The following is a 25,094-nucleotide window of genomic DNA, read 5'->3' as shown; positions in this document are numbered from 1 at the left end:
ACAGTGCTGTTAGGAAGGGAGTTCCAGGATTTTGACCCAGCGACGATGAAGGAACGGCGATATATTTCCAAGTCGGGATGGTGTGTGACTTGGAGGGCAACGTGCAGGTGGTGTTGTTCCCATGTGCCTGCTGCTCTTGTCCTTCTAGTTGGTAGAGGTCGCGGGTTTGGGAGGTGCTGTCGAAGAAGCCTTGGCGAGTTGCTGCAGTGCATCCTGTGGATGGTACACACTGCAGCAACTCGCCAAGGTGGTGAAGGGAGTGAATGTTTAGGGTGGTGGATGGGGTGCCAATCAAGCGGGCTGCTTTGTCCTGGATGGTGTCGAGCTTCTTGAGTGTAGTTGGAGCTGCACTCATCCAGGCAAGTGGAGAGTATTCCATCACACTCCTGACTTGTGCCTTGTAGATGGTGGAAAGGCTTTAGGGAGTCAGGAGGTGAGTCACTCGCCACAGAATACCCAGCCTCTGACCTGCTCTTGTAGCCACAGTATTTATGTGGCTGGTCCAGTTAAGTTTCTGGTCAATGGTGACCCCCAGGATGTTGATGGTGGGGGATTCGGTGATGGTAATGCCGTTGAATGTCAAGGGGAGGTGGTTAGACTCTCTCTTGTTGGAGATGGTCATTGCCTGGCACTTGTCTGGTGCGAATGTTACTTGCCACTTATGAGCCCAAGCCTGGATGTTGTCCAGGTCTTGCTGCATGCGGGTTCGGACTGCTTCATTATCTGAGGGGTTGCGAATGGAACTGAACACCGTGCAATCATCAGCGAACATCCCCATTTCTGACCTTATGATGGAGGGAAGGTCATTGATGAAGCAGCTGAAGATGGTTGGGCCTAGGACACTGCCCTGAGGAACTCCTGCAGCAATGTCCTCGAGCTGAGAAGATTGACCTCCAACAACCACTACCATCTTCCTTTGTGCTTGGTATGACTCCAGCCACTGGAGAGTTTTCCCCCTGATTCCCATTGACTTCAATTTTACTAGGGCTCCTTGATGCCACACTCGGTCAAATGCTGCCTTGATGTCAAGGGCAGTCACTCTCACCTCACCTCTGGAATTCAGCTCTTTTTTCCATGTTCGGACCAAGGCTGTAATGAGGTCTGGAGTTGAGTGGTCCTGGCAGAACCCAAACTGAGCATCAGTGAGCAAGTTATTGGTGAGTAAGTGCCGCTTGATAGCACTGTCTACGTCACCTTCCATCACTTTGCTGATGATTGAGAGTAGACTGATGGGGCGGGAATTGGCCAGATTGGATTTGTCCTGCTTTTTGTGGACAGGACATACCTGGGCAATTTTCCACATTGTTGGGTAAATGCCAGTGTTGTAGCTGTACTGGAACAGCTTGGCTAGAGGCGCAGCGAGTTCTGGAGCACAAGTCTTCAGCACTACAGCCAGGATGTTGTCGGGGCCCATAGCCTTTGCTGTATCCAGTGCGCTCAGCCGTTTCTTGATATCACGTGGAGTGAATCGAATTGGCTGAAGACTGGCTCTGTGATGGTGGGGATATTGGGAGGAGGCCGAGATGGATCATCCACTCGGCACTTCTGGCTGAAGATGGTTGCAAACACTTCAGCCTTGTCTTTTGCACTCATGTGCTGGACTCTGCCATCATTGAGGATGGGGATGTTTACAGAGCCTCCTCCTCCCGTTAATTGTTTAATTGGCCACCACCATTCACGACTGGATGTGGCAGGACTGCAGAGCTTTGATCTGATCCGTTGGTTGTGGAATCGCTTAGCTCAGATGACAGGGTTGGCATATTGCGTAACAAATAGGGTCAAATGCTGTCTGCATGGCCCACAGCACATGGATACAGAACAGGAAAAAAACAATGGCCTGAAGAAAGCTACAGATCAGCTTACTATGCAAAGTACCTGCCCTAATTACACATGTCACAAAGTGTTCCCTCATAACCGGTAACTCATTGGCTGCTGCCCTATCCTAACCATACACATGACCGGCATCTTGCCAGGAGACAAGGAGCCATTGAGTACTTGCTATGCATGGCTTTACTGGGGCATGGGACAAATGTAAGCCACAACATAAAAAAAACTGTCATCACACTTAAATCGTAGAGGGACTTGCCACAGGAAATCCTTATAAGACAACGTAACTATATGTTCGTTCAGTGTCAAAGAGGACATGCTGATATATTTCACTATATGTGCTACCTGAATTTGCAACATCTCCTGATTATTTCTCTACTTGCAGAACAAGATGGTACATAATTGAAGGGAATAGAGTAGAACTGGATGATGTTCCAGGTATTATAAGCCCACGACTCCATTTGGGGATGTCATCCTGAGTAACATTGGCACAAGATTATCGAGGGCACTGAGGAGAGTGAAGCCAAAGGCCTCTGCCAAGTTGAGGGGTAGTGCTATCCTGCTTCTGTCATATTTTATTTTATTCACTGATGCACAGGAATACACTCAACCACACAAACATCCCACACTTGTATATTGCAATTCAAGGACTGTTTGAAGGTTATTCTTGAAACACCCATTACAACATGTTCCTCTTCTGTTTTTGTAGGCCTGGAAGAACATAATGCCAGCACTGCAAAGCAGCACCTCACAACACTCAATTTTACAGGCTCCCACCTTAAGTACCATGCAGGGGAGACTGGATTTTTCATGATTCTCACGGAAAAAGGCAGGGGTGGGGGGGTGGAAACGATGCTATGGAATGATTTACAGGGGCACTCAGGAAATTTTCCATAAGGCCAGTGCACCCCTGATTGTATGCCAAGTAGCCTTACTGTGCTGTCTGAGTGCTAAAGCACACTGACCGCTGAAAAGCTCTGACGCTAATATGCTCCCATCCTCAGCAACTCTCTCCCTCAGTATCTCTGCCTTGGCAACACTCTCTGTGCCTTCAAAAGGTTCCTTAAGACCCTCCTGATCTTTCCCGCCCTCATCCCTTTCTCCCTCATTTGTGATGTCCCTTTACTATCACTGCCCAGTAAAGCATTCAGAGAAGGCTCGATGTAATGAAAGCTATTGAAATGAAAGTTTTATTATGCTGGGCTCCTGCTGTCACAGTAACAAAAACTGTCAATCATTGACAATCAGGTGCAGAACATTAGTTTAGGCTGTCATATAAGGTGTCAATGCTGAAAGCTTGTCTTGGCTTGGTGCTGCCTCTTTCTGATTGTGTCCCTCCTCTCCCTGAGTCTTTGCGGTAGGATTTGCAGCTATTGGCCTGTAATATTGCATTTGCTCACATGGATAGGCCCAATTCCATACAATGTTGCTGAGTGAGTGTCTGATTTTGTCTTTTCAGGTGCTTCACTGCCTCCTAATTGCAGTTAACCAGTAAGTCAGAGGAATAGTGCTTCTCTCTTTTCATTGGCTGGCCAATTGTGTGGGTGATATGGCTCACATTTGTAGCCCACAGAGTGAAAGCAGCAAAATTGTGAGCAAACTAGCAGGGGTAAATTCCCCCCAAAACCTTTAGTAACCCATAGTTAATCCTAAATAGCATTCCAATAGCAATTTCCAAGCTAATATCTTATAGTGCAGAAGCATTAATCCTTGACTGACAGCTCTGGAGCACAGTGGATACAGTGCACAATTTCACTTTGCTGGGAGTGTTGCTCAAAATTGGTGATAACAACTTTATTGGATATAACATAGGACCTATTGGTATTAAAAATGTTATTTCATGATTCCCTTTGAATGCTGTTCCAGCTTTAAATCTATTGCAGCCAATTTTCAATTTCTTTGATTTTATTTATTTAGGTAGAAGTCCACTCTCTGCATTTCTTCATGGATGTTGTTTTGGGAACAGGGGAGGGAGAATCCCCCGGAGATTCGTTTTCAATTTTGGGGGCTAACCATGGGTGCAATTTCTGACCTGAACAATTCCTGCAGTTCTGCCTGAGGTAATCAATGTACTTTCCCTTCACTGAAGGCTATTTGGGATTTCTTACTGCTGTTAACTATTTTGAAGCTAGGCTGTGATTTGATTTTTTTGAACTGGTTCTTGATTGCAGCTGAATGGAAAGCTTTTGCTCATCTTCAAAATGATGCATGGGTTCTTCCACAAACCTGTTTTTCTATCTGATGGCTCATATGCTGATCTGTTTTCATATATTTTCATCTTCAGTTCTCCTATGAGTTCAGTACATGGCCACCATGGGGGTACGCATAAGTTAACCATCTGCAGAAAAGTTATTTTCTCTCTTTATTATTTGTTAATTCCTTGTTGCTACTGAGGGATAAAATGCAGCCTCTTTAGTTGGGGGGGGGTGGGATAGTATTGCATATGGCACAGAGTTTCCCATCGCTACAATTGGTTCACAATACATAGAGGAGGGACAAACCTTTCCTGACCCCAAGATTATATGTAATGCTCCATCTAGGAACCTAGCTGAAAGCTGGTGAAGTTTGCTCAGTGATGGCCAATGAATTCAAACGCATGCAGTCCCAGGCTTGACTTTCATTTGAGCTCATGACTGAAGATAATGTTCCATCCATTGTGCGCTATTGAAATTATCTTTCTATATGTATTGCATAGAATTTTAGGTTAGTCCTTTGATTATCTCTGGGAAAGGATCATCTTTGCCTTGTGGATGTCAGGGTGATCGAACACAGCTTGATATTAGTAATCATTGTGTTCATTGATGATGTTTTCCTTTTGGAGATTGAATGAGTTGTAGAGAGGTTTCTCTTTTGTTGCGTCGTTTATTGATATTTTAGGATTCTTAATGGTGTTTTTGTTAGCTGCTTATGGTACATTAAAGCCATAATGAATAAGTTTGATGAGTTGTTAATTTGCCATGGGGTTTGTTTTGACACATGATGAAGTCAAGTGCTAACATAGCCCTGGAGTATTAAAATCTAGACAGAGGCACATCTTTCAGTTCATTGCTGCAATTAGATTATGTGTATTTGTAATTGTTTTTAAAGATTTTTTTAAAACATTATTTTCAGTTGTTCTTGATTTTACAGCCACAGATTTGATGCAGATCAATGAAAGGTTTTGAGAGTGAATTGTTGACCGGAAGTCAGCAGTTAACAGTTTTGGCTTAGTACACAGAGGAAGAGTCAATTCTCTTAATTCTCAATTCGCTTTATTAACATTATTAGATCATGTACATACCGCTTATATGTCTAGTTAGATATAGGCATGCAGTTTACAGCAGGTTATACAGTTTTATACTCAAACTAGGATTTAAAAGCACACCCACGAGGTTTCCCTGACTAACACTCCCTGAGTATTAGGATTTAAACGCACACCTACTAGGTTTTTCTGACGAACACTACCTGAGTGGTCACAGAATGGAAAGGATATTATATTACCCGGAAAGGAGAGATACTGCTGGCCAGGCAATTCTCTCTCTCACTCACTCACTCACTCACTCACTCACTCACTCCCGACGTCGTCTCTACGTCCCTGACGTAGGGTTCCCACTTCCACGATGGTTAGTCTCTCTCACCAAGCCTGCTATGCTTCAGTTTTATTTCCAAGTCTGTCTTTTCAAATGATGCTGTCTTCTCCGATTGGCTCAAAGTTGCTGGAGTGGTCAATGTCATCCCCTGATTGGCTCTGCTCCAAGGGGTTAGGTAGCATCACCTCATTACTCCTTTTCTAAATAAGCACTGGTGTCTCATCAAAGTTCCTTTGTCCCTCTAAGAAGCGGAACGAATTCAAACCGGTTCTGGCCAGTTCAGACCAGTGACTGAACTCCAGGTCACCTCAGTTCAAAAGTCAGTGTCTTTGTTAGCAATTCGAATTAACCTCAATAGGTTTCTGCAGCCTCTGGCCAACAGAATAAATATGTAAATGCTCATCTTCCCTTATTATCACCTATAATTTAATTATGATATGTATCAATAACAGTATAGTTTTTCTTTTAAGCTGCAAGCTATCTCTAATCACTATAATCTCCTGTGGATTGCATAACATCACAATTGTCTCTCATTGGCTTTGATCAATGCAATTTCAACAATTTTTTTTACCTGTCATTAATTTTTTTAGTCTTCCTTTTGCTGTTGTGCTGTACTATATATGATTAAAATATTTACTGGTAGTGAATAAGTAACTGTCTATTTCCAAATCTTGTGATTCAGATGACAGCCATAAACCACTTACCCTTCATTCTCATGACTCTTGGCCCCATGATTACATTACAGCTTTATTACTTACTCCCTACTATCCAGAATTTACTGTTTTGTTGCAAATGGGCTTCAATGTTTTTCATTCACAATTGATTTTTAAGAGACACATACAAGGTATTTAGCATCAATATAATATCAATTCGGAAAAAGAATTCTGTGTAATTATAAAATGCTTTATTGCGTTGTTGAAACATCTCAAAACATTGTTTTTTGGAGTGCAGAGATTGTTGTATAAATTACAATGTGAGTGCCTGAAGAGTTGTGAGAATTCTTGTATTCTAAGAATTTACCATGAAGTGTGATGTATCAATCAGTCCAGTGTATAATTCACCCCCACTATGTTTAGAGGACATAAAATATGCATGATGTGATGACTCATGCACCAGTCTTTACAGTACTGAGAACAGCACTGGGTTACTTCTGTCCTTCCACCTCTGGGACCTGTGTATGATTCCAACTCACACTGAAAGGATCAAAGACTTGCCTCTGCCAACTATAAGAGTCCAATGTAAAAATGGTTTGGACCATTTCCTAGTGGGGATGAATTCACAGCAAGGGTGCCTATAGCTCGGCACAAATTGACACTAAAATGACAAAAGGCCTTAAAAATAGATGATACAAGTAAATGGACAAGTCACAGTGGTGAAGTAGTGAATACAGTTCTGAGGCTGGGGACAAGCCATGTTGTTTGTACAGAGGACACCTTACTGCCCCATGTTGTAACTGAACTGGGAGAGTCTGATGCTGACAGTAGTTCCCATGAAAGTAGAAAAATGTTCCATTTGCTAGTGCTCATTTAACTGAGAAGAAAAATTACCATCTTATTGAGAATAAAAAGATATTCTTAAAACACAGCTACAAAAAGAAATAAATATCAAAATTGGGGCTGTGTTCAGATTTATTTGCTAATGTTTATAATTTATGAACATACAAGTGCCATACTGGTTGGAGTAAGCAATCCACTAATGTGATGCGCCCAACGTAGAACTGAACCTTAGACACCAAGAAAGTACCAGGTTTCATCCCTAGCCTCTGCAAAATTAGCCGATCTCTGCTGGAGCAATGGTCAACGTGAAACAATTGGTTGGTTTTTGCTCCAGACAGCGGTCCAAGGACTTCTGCTAGAAAACGTGCCTGTGTAGAAATGAGCTGAGGACAGAATTAGGCTTGGTTGTGATGCTCCCAAAGTTGTACAGCCGGCTAAACCTTAGAATTTAGGCTCACTTGGAAGAATTGTTGGCTTAGACAATGGACTGGAGGGTAGCCGACATCCATGGAGCTATACCCCCGTGTGAGTCAGGGCCATCAGGAGGGTTCGGGCAGGTGGGAAAATTGGGGAGTAGGGGGAGAAGGGGAAAGATTTTCAAAGTTGTTAATATTAGAACCAATATATTAGAAGGGCAATACATTGTTAAAACTATAAATCTCTCACGCATTTAAAGTGAATTTAAAAGGACCCACGTAAATAAATAAATTGAAGTGTTCACTATTGTTACCATTAAAACCTGTCAACTTGTCGTATGGTTGTGACTTGGGTGAAGGCTATAGTAATGATGTGAACAGCAAATGAAAGTATGACAGTCGAGTCTACCCATGTGTAAATATTGCACGGACCAGGCCCCCGTTTCAGTTTATACAAAATAAAGACGACATTTGTAAAAGAGGATGAGAAGATATGAGCAGATGCCAGGTGGATGTGATGTGGTGTGTAATGATCTCATTGGGAGCATCATATCTCAAAGCAATATGAGAAAAGATCATCTGGGCAACAGTCACTTTTTTGTCCTTTCAGCCTTTGCCATTAAAGTAGTAAATACTAGGAGCAAGGGTAGTCAGGCTAGACCTGAATAAAGCAATATGAAGGCGAAGAAACCAGCAATAAACAGCCCACATGGCCTGTACTGACTTATTAAACTCCGATAGCTTTCACTGAATACCGAGAACTGGAAACCTCCCTATAGGGCGAGTAGAGAGTTTGCCCTTCACGCTTTAAAAATGTATTTCTAATTATCATAAGGCAAAGTCAGCTGCTGCCCAGTATTGCCAATACAGTCACAGTCATTTACTGAAAAATAATTATATTCCCACAGTAACTGGTCACTGCTGCTTTCGATGCTGAAAGGTCCGATTCCAGTTTGTTTACTGATGAGTTCAGCATATTCTGGAATGGCCACATAACAAATAAAGGTAGTTCGATGAAAACAATTTATAATGGGTATGGCCATATGGTTTGAATAATAAAGTTTGCTAATTGTCTTTTATATTTAATTCATTTTTTTCTGGGTTTTTTTGCTCATTAGTTGAAAGATATCAGTGTTTGGGAATGAAACACTTCTCAGCATCAAACAGTACAAGTCAGGCAGAGCTCAGTCAGATGCAAAGTAAAACTCCCTCTGTACTGAATCCACAGGGTGGATTTTAACTGGGAGTGGGTTTTGGGCCAGTTGGGGGGGAGGGGGCAGGATGAAAGACAAACCCTCTCCCCAATTGCATCAATTTGAGGCCCGGGCTACTTTTAACTCCCGGGCCTCATTTGCATCATGCCAGGCACCTGCCCACCTGAAATGGGCATAAAAAGGCAGCTGGCTGGCTGGCGGCAGATGAAGATCAAGCAGTGTGGAGGCCGCCCGCTGACACTCGGATAAATCGCGGGGGAAGGGGCTATTTATCAGGGTCTTGTGGGTGGGAAGGGGATGGGATGCCTGGGGCAGCAGAAGCCCAGACTTTCCTCGGGGGACCTCAAGGAGGACTCCACCCCCTCCTGGCCCCATATAGAAGAGTTTCAAACTTATTTTTTAGGGTCTCCGCTTCTTCCCCAGTAGGTTTTATGCAGCGGGGCTATTGGATTTTGCCTACATTACAGCAGCGTAGTTAATACTGTACTGAGCACAGTAATGATGTGGAGATGCCGGTGATGGACTGGGGTTGACAATTGTAAACAATTTTACAACACCAAGTTATAGTCCAACAATTTTATTTGAAATTCACAAGCTTTCGGAGGCTTCCTCCTTCCTCAGGTGAATGTTGTGGAAATGAAATCCTCGAGCACAGTAAGGTTGCACAAACAGCAGTGAAACAATTTATTTTACTGATGTTAGTTGAGGGATAATGTTAGCTGGGCTATCAGGAGAACTTCCCTGCTTTTTTTTACATAATGCCATGGAATCCTTTACACCTGAGAGAGCAGATGGTGCTTCGGTTTCATGTCTCACCTGAAAGATGGCACCTCCAACACTGCAGCTCTCCCTCTGTACCGTATTGAAGTATTGGCCTGGATTATGTGCTCAAGTCACTGGAGCAGGGCTTCAATCCATAATCTTTCAAATCAAAGGCACTGTGCTATCACTGAGCCAAGGCTAACACTTAATAGGCACCTAATAATAGCAAAGGTTTTTATTCCTCCATGGAATTGCTACATGCTTCCTTTAGTAATTTTCTATTTTGAAACTGAATCAGTGAATGAAAACATGGCTTTACTGTATTATGAACACTGATGTAAAAGCTCTTGTGATGTTCTATGCTGAAGTCTCAATGAAACTTGACGCGCAATGCAGTTGCCTCTAGCTCTTTGGCTCCTACGTTTAAAAATTAAGAATCAATGTGATTGCTAAAACTCAATATGGTAAAATCAAACACACATCCGTTTCATTGGTTGTCATATGTACAGTAGACACAATCAAATACTATATTCCATCTAGTTGCAAACAAGATTTATTACAAGTTTTCCAACATTGGACGCAAATATCTGCGGATGCTCTGTCAATGTCTTCCTGCTGCAATATCTGATAAGAGGTCAAAGCTCATTGTGCTATTAAAATTATTTTTTCTAGATAGAATTTATTGTGCACTGATAAGGATTAATAGAATTTAACCCAAACACCTGACATGTCACAATAAATGTACCTTTTAGAGTTATTGGCTTTTTTGGACCATTGATTGGAATTTTTTTAAAGTTTGGAGAAAGCTGAAAGGTTATATAGATCCTCAACTGATAACTACAAGGAATATTTTTCAGTGTTCAGTCAGAGAAGCAAAGTTTGAATTAGATAGTTCCTGCTGTCACAATTGCTATTTATATTCTGATATTAATCTGATTGTGTGACTTGGCTTCTAAGAAGCATTATTATGTTCAAATACTTTTTTTTCTTTTAACAAAAGAAACACAAAGGTAGTCAAGTTAACATCAGTCTATAAATAGGACTTGAATTGTAACACTGGGATCCATCAAATGCAAATCACGCTTTTCCCCAAGTAAAACTCTGACTCCGAAAATGAAATCTGTTGCTCGGGTAGCCGGGATCCTCGTGCTTCATAGTCTCTCTGAGAACACAGCCTGATCCTATTTTCATTACCATAGAGCCACCCAGCAGGAGGCCAATGATTATTTACGATCCTCCCCCTCCCTCAGCTGTCACCAGAGATGCCCAGTCGCTGGACTCCCCAATCCAAGCTACAGACAGCAATAATGGGTTGAGTCTGCAAAGCACCAGAGCCTGATAGGTTCCTTTCTTAATTCTATAATGTCCTACTCCCCAATCTAACACCACATATTCAGGGAAGCACCAATTGCACTGATACACAAGAAAGAAAGAACCTTCATTTACATAGCACCTTTCACATCCTCAGGATGTCCTAAAATGATTGATAGCCAATAAATTACTCTTGATGGTGATTGTTGTTATGTAGTCAAATGCCGCAGGCAATTTCCACACACTTAAGATGCCACAAATAGTAAATGATATGTTGTTTTGTTGGTGCTGGTTGAGGGATGTCATGGCATTGTCAGTCATGAACAGGCAAATGAGGCCTCAGCTTAATATCTGATCCAAAAGAATGCATCACTTCCTCAGTCACTGCCAGCATCAAGCCGCACCCCCCTCCACAACCCCCCCAACTATGGTGAAACTCTTCTCCTCCCAAAACAAAGATGTGGATTCGGCACTAATATGTCAATCAGAGCGCTTTGATGTACTTACTCCATCTGAAGTGGGACAATATCAAATGGTCTGGACTCCCTTTTCCTGGAGTGGCATACAGCAGGTCTCCACTCAAAATCTACAATATACCCTTGCAGAGAGAGAGACTGGTTAATGCAAAGGAAAGCTGACACCCACATTGACATCAATGGAAATAAAAACCAAGAGAGATGTATAACAGGCAGCTGATCTGATGTTAATCGTTTTACAATGTCGCCCAAAGTCAAAATTGCCACAATAATTGTGCCACTATCACACAGCTGCAACCAACTCTGTTTAGACTACCAGGGACATTCAGTAGTGCAGAGAATTGGTACTGAAAGACTCTGTGTCACAGAATAGGAAGGCGCAGGTTTGATTAATGGTGCATTTAACTTCTGGCACTGCTACTAGTGGCCACCCCAAATTTGGCAGCAGTGCCTTAAGTTACTTGAGGAGGAGCCAAGACCTAACAGAAGCAGATGATTTTCCCTGATGCGTCAGGACCCAGCAACATCAGGGCAGCACTATAAATGTTTGCCTGTGTCAAACCACCTATCACCTACCTACATCCGCAACTCTTCCGATGCCCTCCGCCACTTTAACAGTTTCCAGTTCCCTGGCCCTAACCATCTCCTTTTCACCATGGACATCCAGTCCCTCTATACCTCCATCCCCCATCAGGACGGCCTGCGAGCCCTCCGCTTCTTCCTCGAATGGAGGCCCAACCCGTCTGCATCCACCACCACCCTCCTCCACCTGGCTGAACTTGTTCCTACATTGAACAACTTCTCCTTTGACTCCACTCACTTCCTCTAAATAAAAGGTGTCGCTATGGGAACCCATATGGGTCCCAGCTATGTCTGCCTTTTTGTGGGATACGTGGAACATTCTTTGTTCCAGTCCTACTCAGGTCCCCTCCCCCACCTCTTTTTCCGGTACATTGATGACCGTATTGGTGCTGTTTCCTGCTCTCGCCCTGAACTAGAAAATTTCATCAACTTTGCTTCCAATTTCCACCCTTCCCTCGCCTTCACATGGTCCATCTCCGACTCTTCCCTTTCCTTCCTCGACTTCTCTATCTCCATTTCTGGGGATAGGCTGTCAACCAATATCTATTATAAGCCCACCGACACCCACAGCTACTTTGATTACAATTCCTCTCACCCCACTTCCTATAAGGACTTTATACCCTTCTCCCAGTTTCCTGGCTCCGTTGCATCTGTTCTGACGATGCCATCTTCCACACCAGTGCTTCCAATATGTCTTCCTTTTTCCTCAACCGAGGATTCCCCTCCACAGTAGTTGACAGGGCCCTCGACCGTGTCCGTCCTATTTCCCGCACTCTGCCCTCACCCTTTCCCTTCCCTCCCAGAACCATGATAGGGTCTCCCTTGTACTCACCTTCCACCCCACCAGCCTCCACATTCAACGGATCATCCTCCGCCATTTCTGCTACCTCCAGTGCGATCCCACCACCAAACACATTTTCCCCTCCCCTCAGCATTCCGAAGGGACTACTCGCTCCACGACACCCTGGTCCACACTTCCATCACCTCCAAAACCTGCTCTCCTCCCCACAGCACCTTCCCGTGTGAGCACAGGAGATGCAACTCCTACCCCTTCACCTCTTCCCTTCCCAGGGCCCCAAGCTCTCCTTCCAGGTGATACAGCGGTTTACTTGTATTTTTTTCAATTTAGTTTACCGTATACGTTGCACACAATGTAGTCTCCTCTTCATTGGGGAGACCAATTGCAGATTGGGTGATCACTTTGCTGAACACCTCCGCTCTGTCCGCACGCGTGACCCTGACCTGTCGGTCACTTGCCATTTTAATTCCCCGTCCCACTCCTACTCTGACCTCTCTGTCCTCGGCCTCTTACACTGTTCCAATGAAGCTCAATGTAAGCTCGAGGAACAGCACCTCATCTTTCATTTAGGCACTTTACAACCTTCCAGACTCATCATTGATTTCAATAACTTCAGATCATAACCACTGCTCTCATTTTCTCGGACAACAAGTGCTGGTAATGGTTCTGCTGTTGCCATTTACAGCTAATCTAGACCGACCTTTTGTTTCTTAACCTGTCCCATTACCACCTTCCTTATCTTGCGCCATCATCTCTTTTGTCATTTAATCACTCTTGCTCCCCTCCCTCCCCCACTTTGCCTGGCTCTCTACTTGCTTAAAAACTTTAACTCCTTTAACATCTTCCAGTTCTGATGAAAGATCTTCACCCTGAAACGTTGACTCTGTTTCTTTCTCCACAGATGCTGCCTCACTTGCTGAGTATTTCCAGCATTTTCTATTTTTATTTCACTTGTCACCTTTCGTGATACAGACACTGGGGTGAAGAGAATGATTTTAACAACCTTCTAATAATCACGCATGTGCAAGCTCGTACAGTTTGCTGTGCTGTAGAATCAGTCCCACAACATAAATGGAGAAAATTGCACAGCACCGAAGACTAGGCAAGAACCATGGGCTCGATTTTAGGGTCGGGTTACCTGCGGGTTTCCAGCGGGGGGGCCCCGAAAATCCCGATCTCCGGTCACGTGACCGGATCGCGACGAAATCCCGGCCACTTCCGGGTACCGCGCTGACGTGCGGGGCTGCCCGCGCAAGCCCCGCTGGTGGGAATCCCGCAGGCAATTAAAGCCAGCGGGGTTCCACTTGAGAGTACTTAACTTGCTCGTTGTGGTCAGTTAATGAGCTGAAGCAGCTGTCAAAAGAGGAAGTGTGGGATTTTAGGTTCAACGCAGTCAGTTTCCCACACTGGGGGAAACAGTACCTTTCAAACCAGGCGTGTTGCAGCCAGCAGCCTGTGGCAGGTGCCAAGGTGCACTCCACGGGGGAGAGCCCTCACCCACACAGGAGGCCACCGCGTCACATAGGGCAACCCCTGCCCTCCACCACCCCCCGCCAAGCCAGAGGACAGACCGACACGAAACCGCAGCCCCAGTCCGAGGACCCACCCACCTACCCTGCACAACCCCTCACACCAACACCTGCCAGATGGGTGGTGCGTTGACATCGTCGGAGGACGAACAGGATGACCAGCCCCAGCAGCCTCGCAGTCCACGCCGTCCGCCTCGGAGAGGTGGGGCCCCCCAACACGGTGCTGCGGCACACCCACCTGCACAGCAGGAGGGAGGGCAACCGCAGAGAGAGATGCGTCGCAGGAGGCACTACCCTCCGCACAGGGTGTACAGAGCGAGGCTCAGCTTCATGGACCTCTCCGAGGAGCAGTGCATACAGAGGCTCAGAGTCAATCGCCAGGTAGTCGCCGACATCTGCAGCCTCCTTAACGACGAGCTGCTCCCTGATGGACCAAGCAGCATCTTCTTACCTGTCGCCGTCAAAGTCACCACTGCCCTCAACTTCTTCGCATCCGGTTCCTTCCAGGGTGCCACCGGGGACATCACCGGGGTCTGTCAGTCCTCTGCACACAAGTGCATAAGGCAGGTCACCGATGGGTTGTTCCGCAGGGCCTCCCACTACATCAACTTCGCCATGGACGAGCGCAGCCAGATGGAGAGGGCGGTTGGATTCCATGCCATGGCCGGCTTCCCACGGGTGCAGGGTGTAATCGACTGCACCCACATCGCAATACGGGCACCTCCGCATGAGCCAGGGCTGTTCATCAACAGGAAGGGGTATCACTCCATGAACGCCCAGCTCATCTGTGACCACCGCCAGAGATTCCTACACGTGTGCGCCAGATACCCCGGCAGCTGCCACGATGCCTTCGTCCTCAGGGAGTCCGCCGTCCCGCCCATCCTGCAGGCACCCAACGCCGGCAACGGCTGGCTCCTCGGCGACAAGGGGTATCCCCTCCACACGTGGCTCATGACACCTCTGAGGAACCCCATCAACGAGCCGGAGCGTCGGTACAATGACAGCCACACTGCTACCAGGTCTACAATTGAGCAGACCATAGGGCTTCTCAAGATGCGCTTCAGGTGCCTTGATCGTTCTGGGGGAGCGCTCCAATACACACCATTCAGAGTGGGACGAATCATAGTTGTCTGCTGTGCCCTGCACAACATGGCCCAACAGAGAGGGGTGCCGCTGGAGGAGGCCCCATCCACACCCGCCACCCACATTGAGGAAGGCGAGGGCGAGGAGGAGGAGGCGGAGGAGGAGGAGGCGGAGGAGGAGGAGGCGGAGGAGGAGGACGCGCCAGAGGATGTTGGACGACCCATGCGCCGAGCTGCGACTCACCGGGATGGTCGCCGGGCCAGGGAGGCACTCATACGTCAACGGTTCTCCTAGAGTCAGACACTGCGAGGCGCTCGCATCTCCTCACCTGCACATGCGAGCGGCCATACCAGCCCCCTCCACTGAAGAGTGCTGCCAGTAATCCTGCACCCACAGCAGTGTGCCCAATGGGTGGCAGCAGGTGTTCGCCGTCATGATGGCCTCCACGGAACGCAACTATTGCACAAGCCGCGGAAGAATGGACGAGAGGTGGCAGGAGTGGTGAGAATAGACTATTTAATATCTCGAATGTGACATTATATAAGAAAAAAAGTACAAATTAATAAACACCCTGGTGTATTCCCTTTGTGATTATAAGGCCTTTGCAATTCTTTTCCGGGAACCCCTACGTGGTGCTACCCCTGTGGCTCCAGCAGAGGTAGTGGCAAGTTGCTCGTCTTCTTGCCTTGACCGGGTAGATGCTTTTGGCGGACGGCCCCTGGGTTTCGGTGCCCGTGACGGCACCTCCACAGACTGCTCCTCCTGCACCGGGGCAGGGGCAGACTCGGCCACCTGGAGAGGAGGCACCATTGCGGGTCCTGGTTGAGAGGTGGGCGACGGGTGGGACGTGGGGACGCCTTGAGAGGCGTCCCCGCTTCCATGTCCCCGGTCACCATCATCCCTCTCTTGGCCTTGGCCCACATCACCCCTTCCACCCTGCTGGACGGCAGTTTGGATGGCATGTGTGAGGCCTTGCAAGGCCACCCCTAGTGTATCCCTCAGCCTGTTGGTGGCGTCGGAATGTTGCTCACCCTGAATCCGTACAGACGTTGTCAGGGCCTGCATGGACTCGATGTTGAGTTGTGCGTGACGCTCGAGGGAGGCCAGCCTGTCCTCCACCGCAGACAGTCCCGCACCTACCCGCGACACTGTGTCGCCGGTACCCTCCTGTGCCTGCGCCACCAATGCCCACATGCAGGAGTTGGACTCCTCCATCGCCTGCGCTATTGTGGACAATGCGCGCGGCACCTCTGCCAGTACCTCAGCAATTAGCTGGTGGCCCTCGACGACTCTCCTTTTCACTGGTGGCCCCCTGGGTTCAGCATCTGGGTCCGGCTGAGCAGAGCCTGGAGATGAGTGCTCCCTCCGTCGCGGACCCTCCGCGGCTGCCCCTGCCACCAGGGTCTGCTCATGCTCACTCGTGCGCGGTGACTCACCAAGTGCTACCCCAACTAGTTGGCGAGGGGGACCCACCGAGGTGCGTGTCTCTGCGCTGGTGGATGGTTGGCTCTGATGTGACGATGCACCCTCAGAGACCGCCATGTCCTCTGAGGAATCGCCCTCCACGATCGCTTCACCCAAAGACGGACCTGCAAGAGAACAGAGGGCACTTTGAGGCATGTGGACCAACTTGACAGTGCGCCTGATGGCAGGTGATGAGACGGTAACTCGCGATCATGGGTGTTGAGTGTCAGCTTTCCCTTACCGGCCGTTTCGGCAGCGACACACTCGCCATCGGCCACCGACAGGCAATGTCGCGTGCGGGCGAGGTCGAGCGCCTCCACCTCTGCGTCGCTGAGCTCCACCACTTGCGGCTTCCCACCTCTGGTGCGTGCCCTTTCCCTATTGTTCTTGCTTCTCTTCTCCTGTGAAGGCAAAACACAGATGTGTGAGTGGGTGCGTCTTGCATCGTGAGACGCATCGAGCATCGGTGTGGTTGGGTTGAGCGTGGCGCGCAACGGATGGGAGGAAGCGTGGGCCACGTGCCCATCCCATTGCATGGGGATTGGGGTGTGTGGTAGTGTTCGGGTGGGGTCAGGGACGGTGGGTACTTGCGTGCATGGCGAGGATGGTGAATGAGTGGCTGTGAGGATTGCTGATGGAGCGCAGTGGTGGCTGTGCAGGAGGGGGTTGTGATCTGCTTGGCGTGATGGTGGGGACGGGATGTGGGAGGGTGCGTTGGTGTACTCACCTTGCCAGACCTAGTCAGGTCATTGAAGCGCTTGCGGCACTGCTCCCAAGTCCTTGGGGTGTTGCCCCTGCTGCTCACCTCCGCCGCCACCTCTGCCCATGCCTTCCTGGTTGCGGCGGCAGGGAACTTGTGCCCATCTTCTGGGAAGAGTGTTTCCCTCCTCCTCCTCACGCCCTCCAGCATCAGCTGCAGTGCCAGGTCTGAAAAACGGGGCGCAGCCTTTCCCCTTTGCTGAGCCATCGTCTCAAACCGCTTGCTTGTAGCAGGAGGGGCTTTGGGAGACTGCCCCTTTAACTGGAGCTCCTACATCGCGTCGACGGTACTGCGCATGCGCAGCCGGCCGGCACGCAGCTGGGGAGCGCAGAACCCGGAAGCAGGGCTTAATCGGTCCAATTATCCCGCGATCGCGTGGGGAACGCACACGATTAGCCGTCCGCGTTTTCCACGCTCCCGGAGGACCACCCGCTGGGAACCCGCAGGCCTGCTAAATTTGAGCCCCATATCTTTGTGAAGTAGTTCTGCAACATAAACGTAATGCGAGCACCTAGTTAGGAGGGAAGAACTGCCTGGAAAAAACTGATTAGATAGAAAGACAGCTTTTCTTATAACCGAAGATACAATTTGAAACTTGCTCTCTTCTTTTCTACTTCAACCATGGCATAGAGCCTAGCATTTTGCTACTGCAGCTTTCATTATTCTGTGGCTTGGGTCTGGCCTCTGGCCAAGGGAAAATTAATTACTATAATTCTGGTCTTTTGCATTGCTTCTATAACAAATAAGTAATAAGTTGGGAAGCATTGTGGTGTCAGCCGTGACTCAGTGGTAGCACTCTTATCTCTGAGTCAGAAGTTTGTGGGTTCAGGTCCCACTCCAGAGGCTTGATCACAGAAGCTAGGCTGACACTCCAGTGCAGTACTGAGAGAGTGCTGCACTGTTGGAGGTGCCGTCTTTCGGATGAGACGTTAAATCGAGACCCCCATCTGCCCTCTCAGGTGGATATAAAAGATCCCATAGCACTATTTCAAAGAAGAGCAGGCGAGCTCTCCCCGATGTTCTAGCTGACATCTTTCCCTCAACCAACATCACTTTAAAAAAAAACACATTAACTCATTACTGTTTGTGGGACCTTGCTGTGCGCAAATTGGCTGCTGTATTTCCTACATTACAATAGTGACTACACTCCAAAAAGTACTTTAATTAGTTGTAAAACGCTTTGTGATGTCCTGGGGTCATGAAAGGCATTACATAAAGCAAACTCTTTCTTTCTTTGTATTATGTATGAAATGGAAATCTTTATTTGATCCAAAATGCCTGGCTTAGCCGTATATGAAAGGTAGCTTGCAGAAACAATCCTGATTATGTGTACCATATAGAGGGAGTGTGATGGCAGAGACTGGCCTGGAGCTTGCCATGAGGCCTCAATGAATGATGACCCGCTTTGCTCAGTAAACTGTTTTTGTTTGTACCCATCTGTATCCAACTCTGTTTTTAACTTGGTAACAAAAAAAGAGATAAGGGCCTCGCCTGGATCAGAGATGGGGGGATTCTGAGTGAACCCCCATTGCACCACATCTGTTGTATGTCTATCTGGACTCAAAGGTGTTTATATGTCTGTGCATGTGTTATATATAATCATGCACAGACATATAAACATCTTTGGATCCAAATGGAAAATGATGGCGTTAGCCCTGATTATAAAGGATGAGATTAAAAACTGTAGTGAGAAAGGATCTTAGCTCGGAAAATAAGGATGTAGAATCAATATGGGTGGAGTTAAGAAATAACAAGGGACAGAAAACACTTGTGGGAGTAATTTATTGGCCCCCTCAACAGTAGTTATAATGTTGGACAGAGCATAAATCAGGAAATTAGAGGAGCATGTAATAAGAGTAATGCAATAATCGTAGGGGACTTTAATCTCCATTTAGATTGGGCAAACCAAATTGGCAAAAGTAGTTTAGAGGATGAGCTCATGGAATACATTCGAGACAATTTTCTAGAACAATATGTTGAGGAACCAACTAGGGAACAGGCTATTTTAGATCTAGTATTGTGTAATGAGAAAGGGTTAAATAATAATCTTATAGTTAAGGATCCTCTGGGGCAGAGTAATCATAATATGATAGAATTTCATATTGAGTTTGAGAGTGATGTAGTTAAGTCTGAAACTAGGGTCTTAAATTTAAACAAGGCCAATTATGTAGGTATGAGGGGTGAGTTGGCTAAGGTAGATTAGGAAATTAGATTAAAAGATATCTCGGTAGATAATCATTGGCGAACATTTAAAGAAATAATTCATAATTCTCAACGAATATACATGGCTAACCAGAATAGTTAAGGATAGTGTTAGATTATAAGAAGAGGCTTATAATATTGCCAAAAAGAATAGTAAGGCTGAGGAGTGGGAAGGTTTTAGAAATCAACAAAGGATGACCAAGAAATTGATAGAGGGAGAAAATTGAATATGAGAGTAAACCAGCAAGAAATATAAAAACAGATTATACATACTTGTAGAAGCTCTTACAAAGGAAGAAATTAGCGAAAATAAACGTGGGTCCATTAGAAGCAGAGACAGGAGAATTTATAATGGGGAATAAGGAAATGGCAGAGATGTTAAACAAATATTTTGTATCTGTCTTCACAATAGAAGACACAAAAACATATCGGAAATAGTGAGGAACCAAGGGTCTAATGAGAGTGAAGAACTTAACGTAACTAATAGTAAAGAAAAAGTACTGGAGAAATTAATGGGACTAATCGCCGACAAACCCCCTGTGCTTGATGGCCGACATCCTAGGGTTTAAAAGAGGAGGTTGCAGAGATAGTAGATGCATTGATTTTGATCTTCCAGAGTTCCCTAGATTCTAGAATGGTCCCCGTGGATTGGAAGGTAGAAAAAGTAACCCAACTATTCAAGAAAGGAGGGAGAGAGAAAAGACGGAACTGTAGATAGTTGGCCTGATATTCATCGTAGGGAAAATGCTAGAATCTTTTATTAAGGACGTAGTAACAGGGCACTTAAGTCATAATATGATTAGAATCATGGAATCATAGAATCGTTATAGCACAGAAGGTGGTCTTTCGGCCCATCGAGCCTGTGCCGGTTCTTTGTAAGAGCAATCCAGTTAGTCCCATTCCCCCGCTCTTTCCTCATAGCCCTGCAATTTCTTTTCCTTCAAATATTTATCCAATTCCTTTTTGAAAGCCATGATTGAATCTATATCCACCATCCTTTCAGGCAGCACATTCCAGATCATAACTACTCGCTGTGTAAAAAAAAGTTTTTCCTCATGTCGCCTTTGGTTCTTTTGCCAATCATTTTAAATCTGTGTCCTCTGGTTCTCAACCCTTCCGCCAATGGGAACAGTTTCTCTTTATTTACTTTATCTAAACCCGTCATGATTTTAAACACTTCTATTAAATCTCCTTTCAACCTTCTCTGCTCTAAGAAGAACAAGCTAGTACAAAAAGTCTAACATTTACCTGAATATCACTCCGCGAATCATCACCAAGTTTTTCCAGTCTATCCACGTAACTGAAGTCCCTCATCCCTGGAACCATTGTAGTAAATCTTTTCTGCACCCTCGCTAAGGCCTTCACATCCTTCCTAAAGTACGGTGCCCAGAATTGGACACAATACTCCAGTTGTGGCCGAACCAGTGTTTTAACATAACTTCCTTGCTTTTGTGCTCTATGCCTCTATTTATGAAGCCCAGGATCCCGTATGCTTTCTTAACCGCTTTCTTAGCCTGTCCTGCCATCTTCAAAGATTTGTGCACAAATACCCCCAGGTCTCTCTGTTCCTGCACGCCCTTTAGAATTGTACCATTTAGTTTATATTGCCTTGTTCTTCCTGCCAAAATGTATCACTTCAAACTTCTCTGCATTAAACTTCATCTGCCATGTGTCCACCCATTCCACCAGTCAATGGGAATCAGGGGGAAAACTCTCCAGTGGCTGGAGTCATACCTAGCATAAAGGAAGATGGTAGTGGTTGTTGGAGACCAATCATCTCAGCCCCAGGACATTGCTGCAGGAGGTCCTCAGGGCAGTGTCCTAGGCCCAACCATCTTCAGGTCAAAAATGGGGATGTTCGCTGATGATTGCACACTGTTCAGTTCAATTCGCAACCCCTCAGATAATGAAGCAGTCCGTGCCCGCATGCAGCAAGACCTGGACAACATCGAGGCTTGGGCTCATAAGTGGCAAGTAATATTCGCACCAGACAAGTGCCAGGCAATGACCATCTCCAACAACAGAGAGTCTAACCACCTCCCCTTGACATTCAACGGCATTAACATCGCTGTATCCCCCACCATCAACATCCTGGGGGTCACCATTGACCAGAAACTTAACTGGACCAGCCACATAAATACTGTGGCTACAAGAGCAGGTCAGAGGCTGGATATTCTGCGGTGAGTAACTCACCTCCTGACTCCCTAAAGCCTTTCCACCATCTACAAGGCACAAGTCAGGAGTGTGATGGAATACTCTCCACTTGCCTGGATGAGTGCAGCTCCAACAACACTCAAGAAGCTTGACACCATCCAGGACAAAGCAGCCCGCTTGATTGGCACCCCATCCACCACCCTAAACATTCACTCCCTTCACCACTGGTGCACAGTGGCTGCAGTGTGTACCATCCACAGGATGCACTGCAACAACTCGCCAAGGCTTCTTCGACAGCACCTCCCAAACCGCGACCTCTACCATCTAGAAGGACAAGGGCAGCAGACACATGGGAACAACAGCACCCGCACGTTCCCCTCCAAGTCATACATCACACCAACTTGGAAATATATCGCCATTCCTTCATCGTCACTGGGTCAAAATCCTGGAACTCCCTTCCTAACAGCACTGTGGGAGAACCTTCACCACACAGACTGCAGCGGTTCAAGAAGGCGGCTCACCACCACCTTCTCAAGGGCAATTAGGAATGGGCAATAAATGCTGGCCTTGCCAGCGACCCCCACATCCCATGAACGAATTTTTAAAAAATGCATGTCCTCTTGAAGTCGATCACTATCCTCCTCACTGTTTATTACACTTCCAAGTTTTGTGTCATCTGCAAATTTTGAAATTGTGCCCTGTACACCCAAGTCCAAGTCATTAATATGTATCAAAAAAAGCAATGGTCCTAGTACCAATCCCTGGGGAACACCACTATACACCTTCCTCCAGTCCGAAAAACAACTGTTCACCACTACTTTTTTTCCTGTCACTTAGCCAATTTTGTATCCCTGCTGCCACTGCCCCTTATATTCCATGGGCTTCAATTTTGCTGACAAGCCTATTATGTGGCACTTTATCAAATGCCTTTTGGAAGTCCATATACACATCAACCGCATTGCCCTCAACAACCCTCTCTGATACCTCATCAAAAAACTCAATCAAGTTAGTTAAACACGATTTGCCTTTAACAAATCTATGCTGGCTTTCCTTTATTAATCCACACTCGTCCCAAGTGACTATTAATTTTGTCCTGGATTATAATTTCTAATAGCTTCCTCACCACCTGTATTTATCGGGTTTATCCTTACATGCTTTTTTGAACAAGGGTGTACCATTTGCAATTCTCCAGTCCTCTGGCACCACCCCCCATAACTAAGGACGATTGGAAGATTATGGCGAGCACCTCTGCAATTTCCACCCTTAATTCCCCCAGCAACTTAGGATGCATCCCATCCAGACCGGTGACTTATCTACTTTAAGCATAGCCAGCCTTTCTAGCACCTGCTCTTTATCAGTTTTCACCCCATCCAGTATCTCAACTACCTTCTCTTTTACTGTGACTTTGGCAGCATCTTCTTCCTTGGTAAAGACAAATGCAAAGTACTCAGTTAGTACCTCAGCCACGCCCTCTGCCTCCATGCGTAGATCTCCTTTTTGGTCCCTAATTGGCCCCACCCCTCCCCTTACTACTCATTTACTATTTATATGCCTATAGAAGACTTATGGAATCCCTTTTATGGCCGCCAGTCTATTCTCATACTCCCTCTTTGCCCTCTTATTTCCTTTTCACTTCTCCTCTGTACTCACTATATTCAGCCTGGTTCACACTTATGTTATCAACCTGACATCTGTCGCACGCCCCCTTTTCCTGCTTCATCTTACTCTCTATCTCTTTCATCATCCAAGGAGCTCTGACTTTGGTTGCCCTACTTTTCCCCCTCGTGGGAATGTATCTAGACTATACCCGAACCATCTCCTCTTTAAAGGCTGCCCATTGTTTGATTACAGTTTTGCCTGTCAATCTTTGATTCCAATTTACCTGGGCCAGGTCCATTTTCAACCCACTGAAATTGGCCCTCCTCCAATTAGGGACTTTTACTCTAGATTGCTCCTTGTTCCATAACTAATCTAAACCTTATGATACCATGATCACTGTTGCTGACAGTACAAAGCTAGGTGGGAAAGTAAGCTGTGAGGAGAACGCAAAGAGGCTGCAAAGCGATAAAAACAGGTTGAGTGAGTGGGCGAGAAGGTGGAAGACGGTGTATGCAGAGTCAACATGGTTTTATGAAAGGGAAATTGTGTTTGACAAATCTATTATAGTTTTTTGAGGGTGTAACTAGCAGGGTAGATAACGGGGAACCAGTGGATGTAGTATATTTGGATTTTCAAAAGGCATTCAATTAGCTGTCATACAAGAGGTTGATACACAAGATTAGGGCTCATGGGATTGGGGGTAATATATTAGCATGGATTGAGGATTGGTTAATGGACAGAAAACAGAGAGTAGGAATAAACGGGTCATTTTCGGGTTGGCAGGTTGTAACTAGTGGGGGGCCACAAGCATCAGTGCTTGGGCCTCAGCTGTTCACAATATATATCAATGACTTAGATGAAGGGACCGAGTGTAATGTATCCAAGTTTGCTGATGATACAAAGCTAGGTGGGAAAGTAAGCTGTGAGGAGGATGCAAAGAGACATAGACAGGTTAAGTGAGTGGGCGAGAAGGTGGCAGATGGAGTATAATGTGAGGAAATGTGAAATTATCCACTTTGGTAGGAAGAATAGAAAAACAGAATATTTTTTAAAAGGTGAGAGACTAAGAAATTCTGGTATTCAGAAGGATTTGGGTGTCCTTGTACACAGATCATAAAAGGTTAACATGCAGCTACAGCAAGCAATTAGGAAGGCAAATGGTATGTTAGCTTTTATTGCAAGAAGGTTGGAGGTCTTTCTGCAATTATTTCGGGCTGTGGTGAGATTCTACCTCGAGTACTGTGTACAGTTTTGGTCTCCTTACCAAAGGAAGGATATACTTGCCTTAGACGCAGTGCAATGAAGATTCACTAGATTGGTTCCTGGGATGAGAGGGTTGTCCTATGAGGAGAGATTGAGTTGAATGGGCCTATATTCTCAGGCATTTAGAAGAATGAGAGGTGATCTCATTGAAACATATAAAATTCTTAGAGGGCTGGACAGGGTAGATACTGAGAGGCTGTTTCCCCTGGCTGGAGAATCTAGAACTAGGGGTCATAGTCTCATGATAAGGCATCGGCCATTTAGGACTGAGATGAGGAAAAATTTCTTCCCTCAGAGGGTGATGAGTCTTTGGAATTCTCTACCCCAGAGGACTGTGGATGCTCCATCATTGAGTATATTCAAGACTGAGATCGATAGATTTTTGGACACTCAGGGAATCAAGGGACATGGGGATAGGGCAGGAAAGTGGCGTTGAGGTCGAAGATCAGCCATGATCTTATTGAATGGTGGAGCAGGCTCGAGGGGCCATATGGCCTCCTCCTGCTCCTATTTCTTATGTTCTTAACCTGCCTTCAATTTCAATTACGATACAACTTGAAGGATATGACAAACCAATCCAAAAACTGG

The sequence above is a fragment of the Heptranchias perlo genome, chromosome 7, assembly GCF_035084215.1.
Source record: "Heptranchias perlo isolate sHepPer1 chromosome 7, sHepPer1.hap1, whole genome shotgun sequence".
Classification (NCBI taxonomy): Eukaryota; Metazoa; Chordata; class Chondrichthyes; order Hexanchiformes; family Hexanchidae; genus Heptranchias; species Heptranchias perlo.
The sequence above is the reverse complement of the archived record's forward strand: the minus strand, read 5'-3'. Positions refer to the sequence as shown.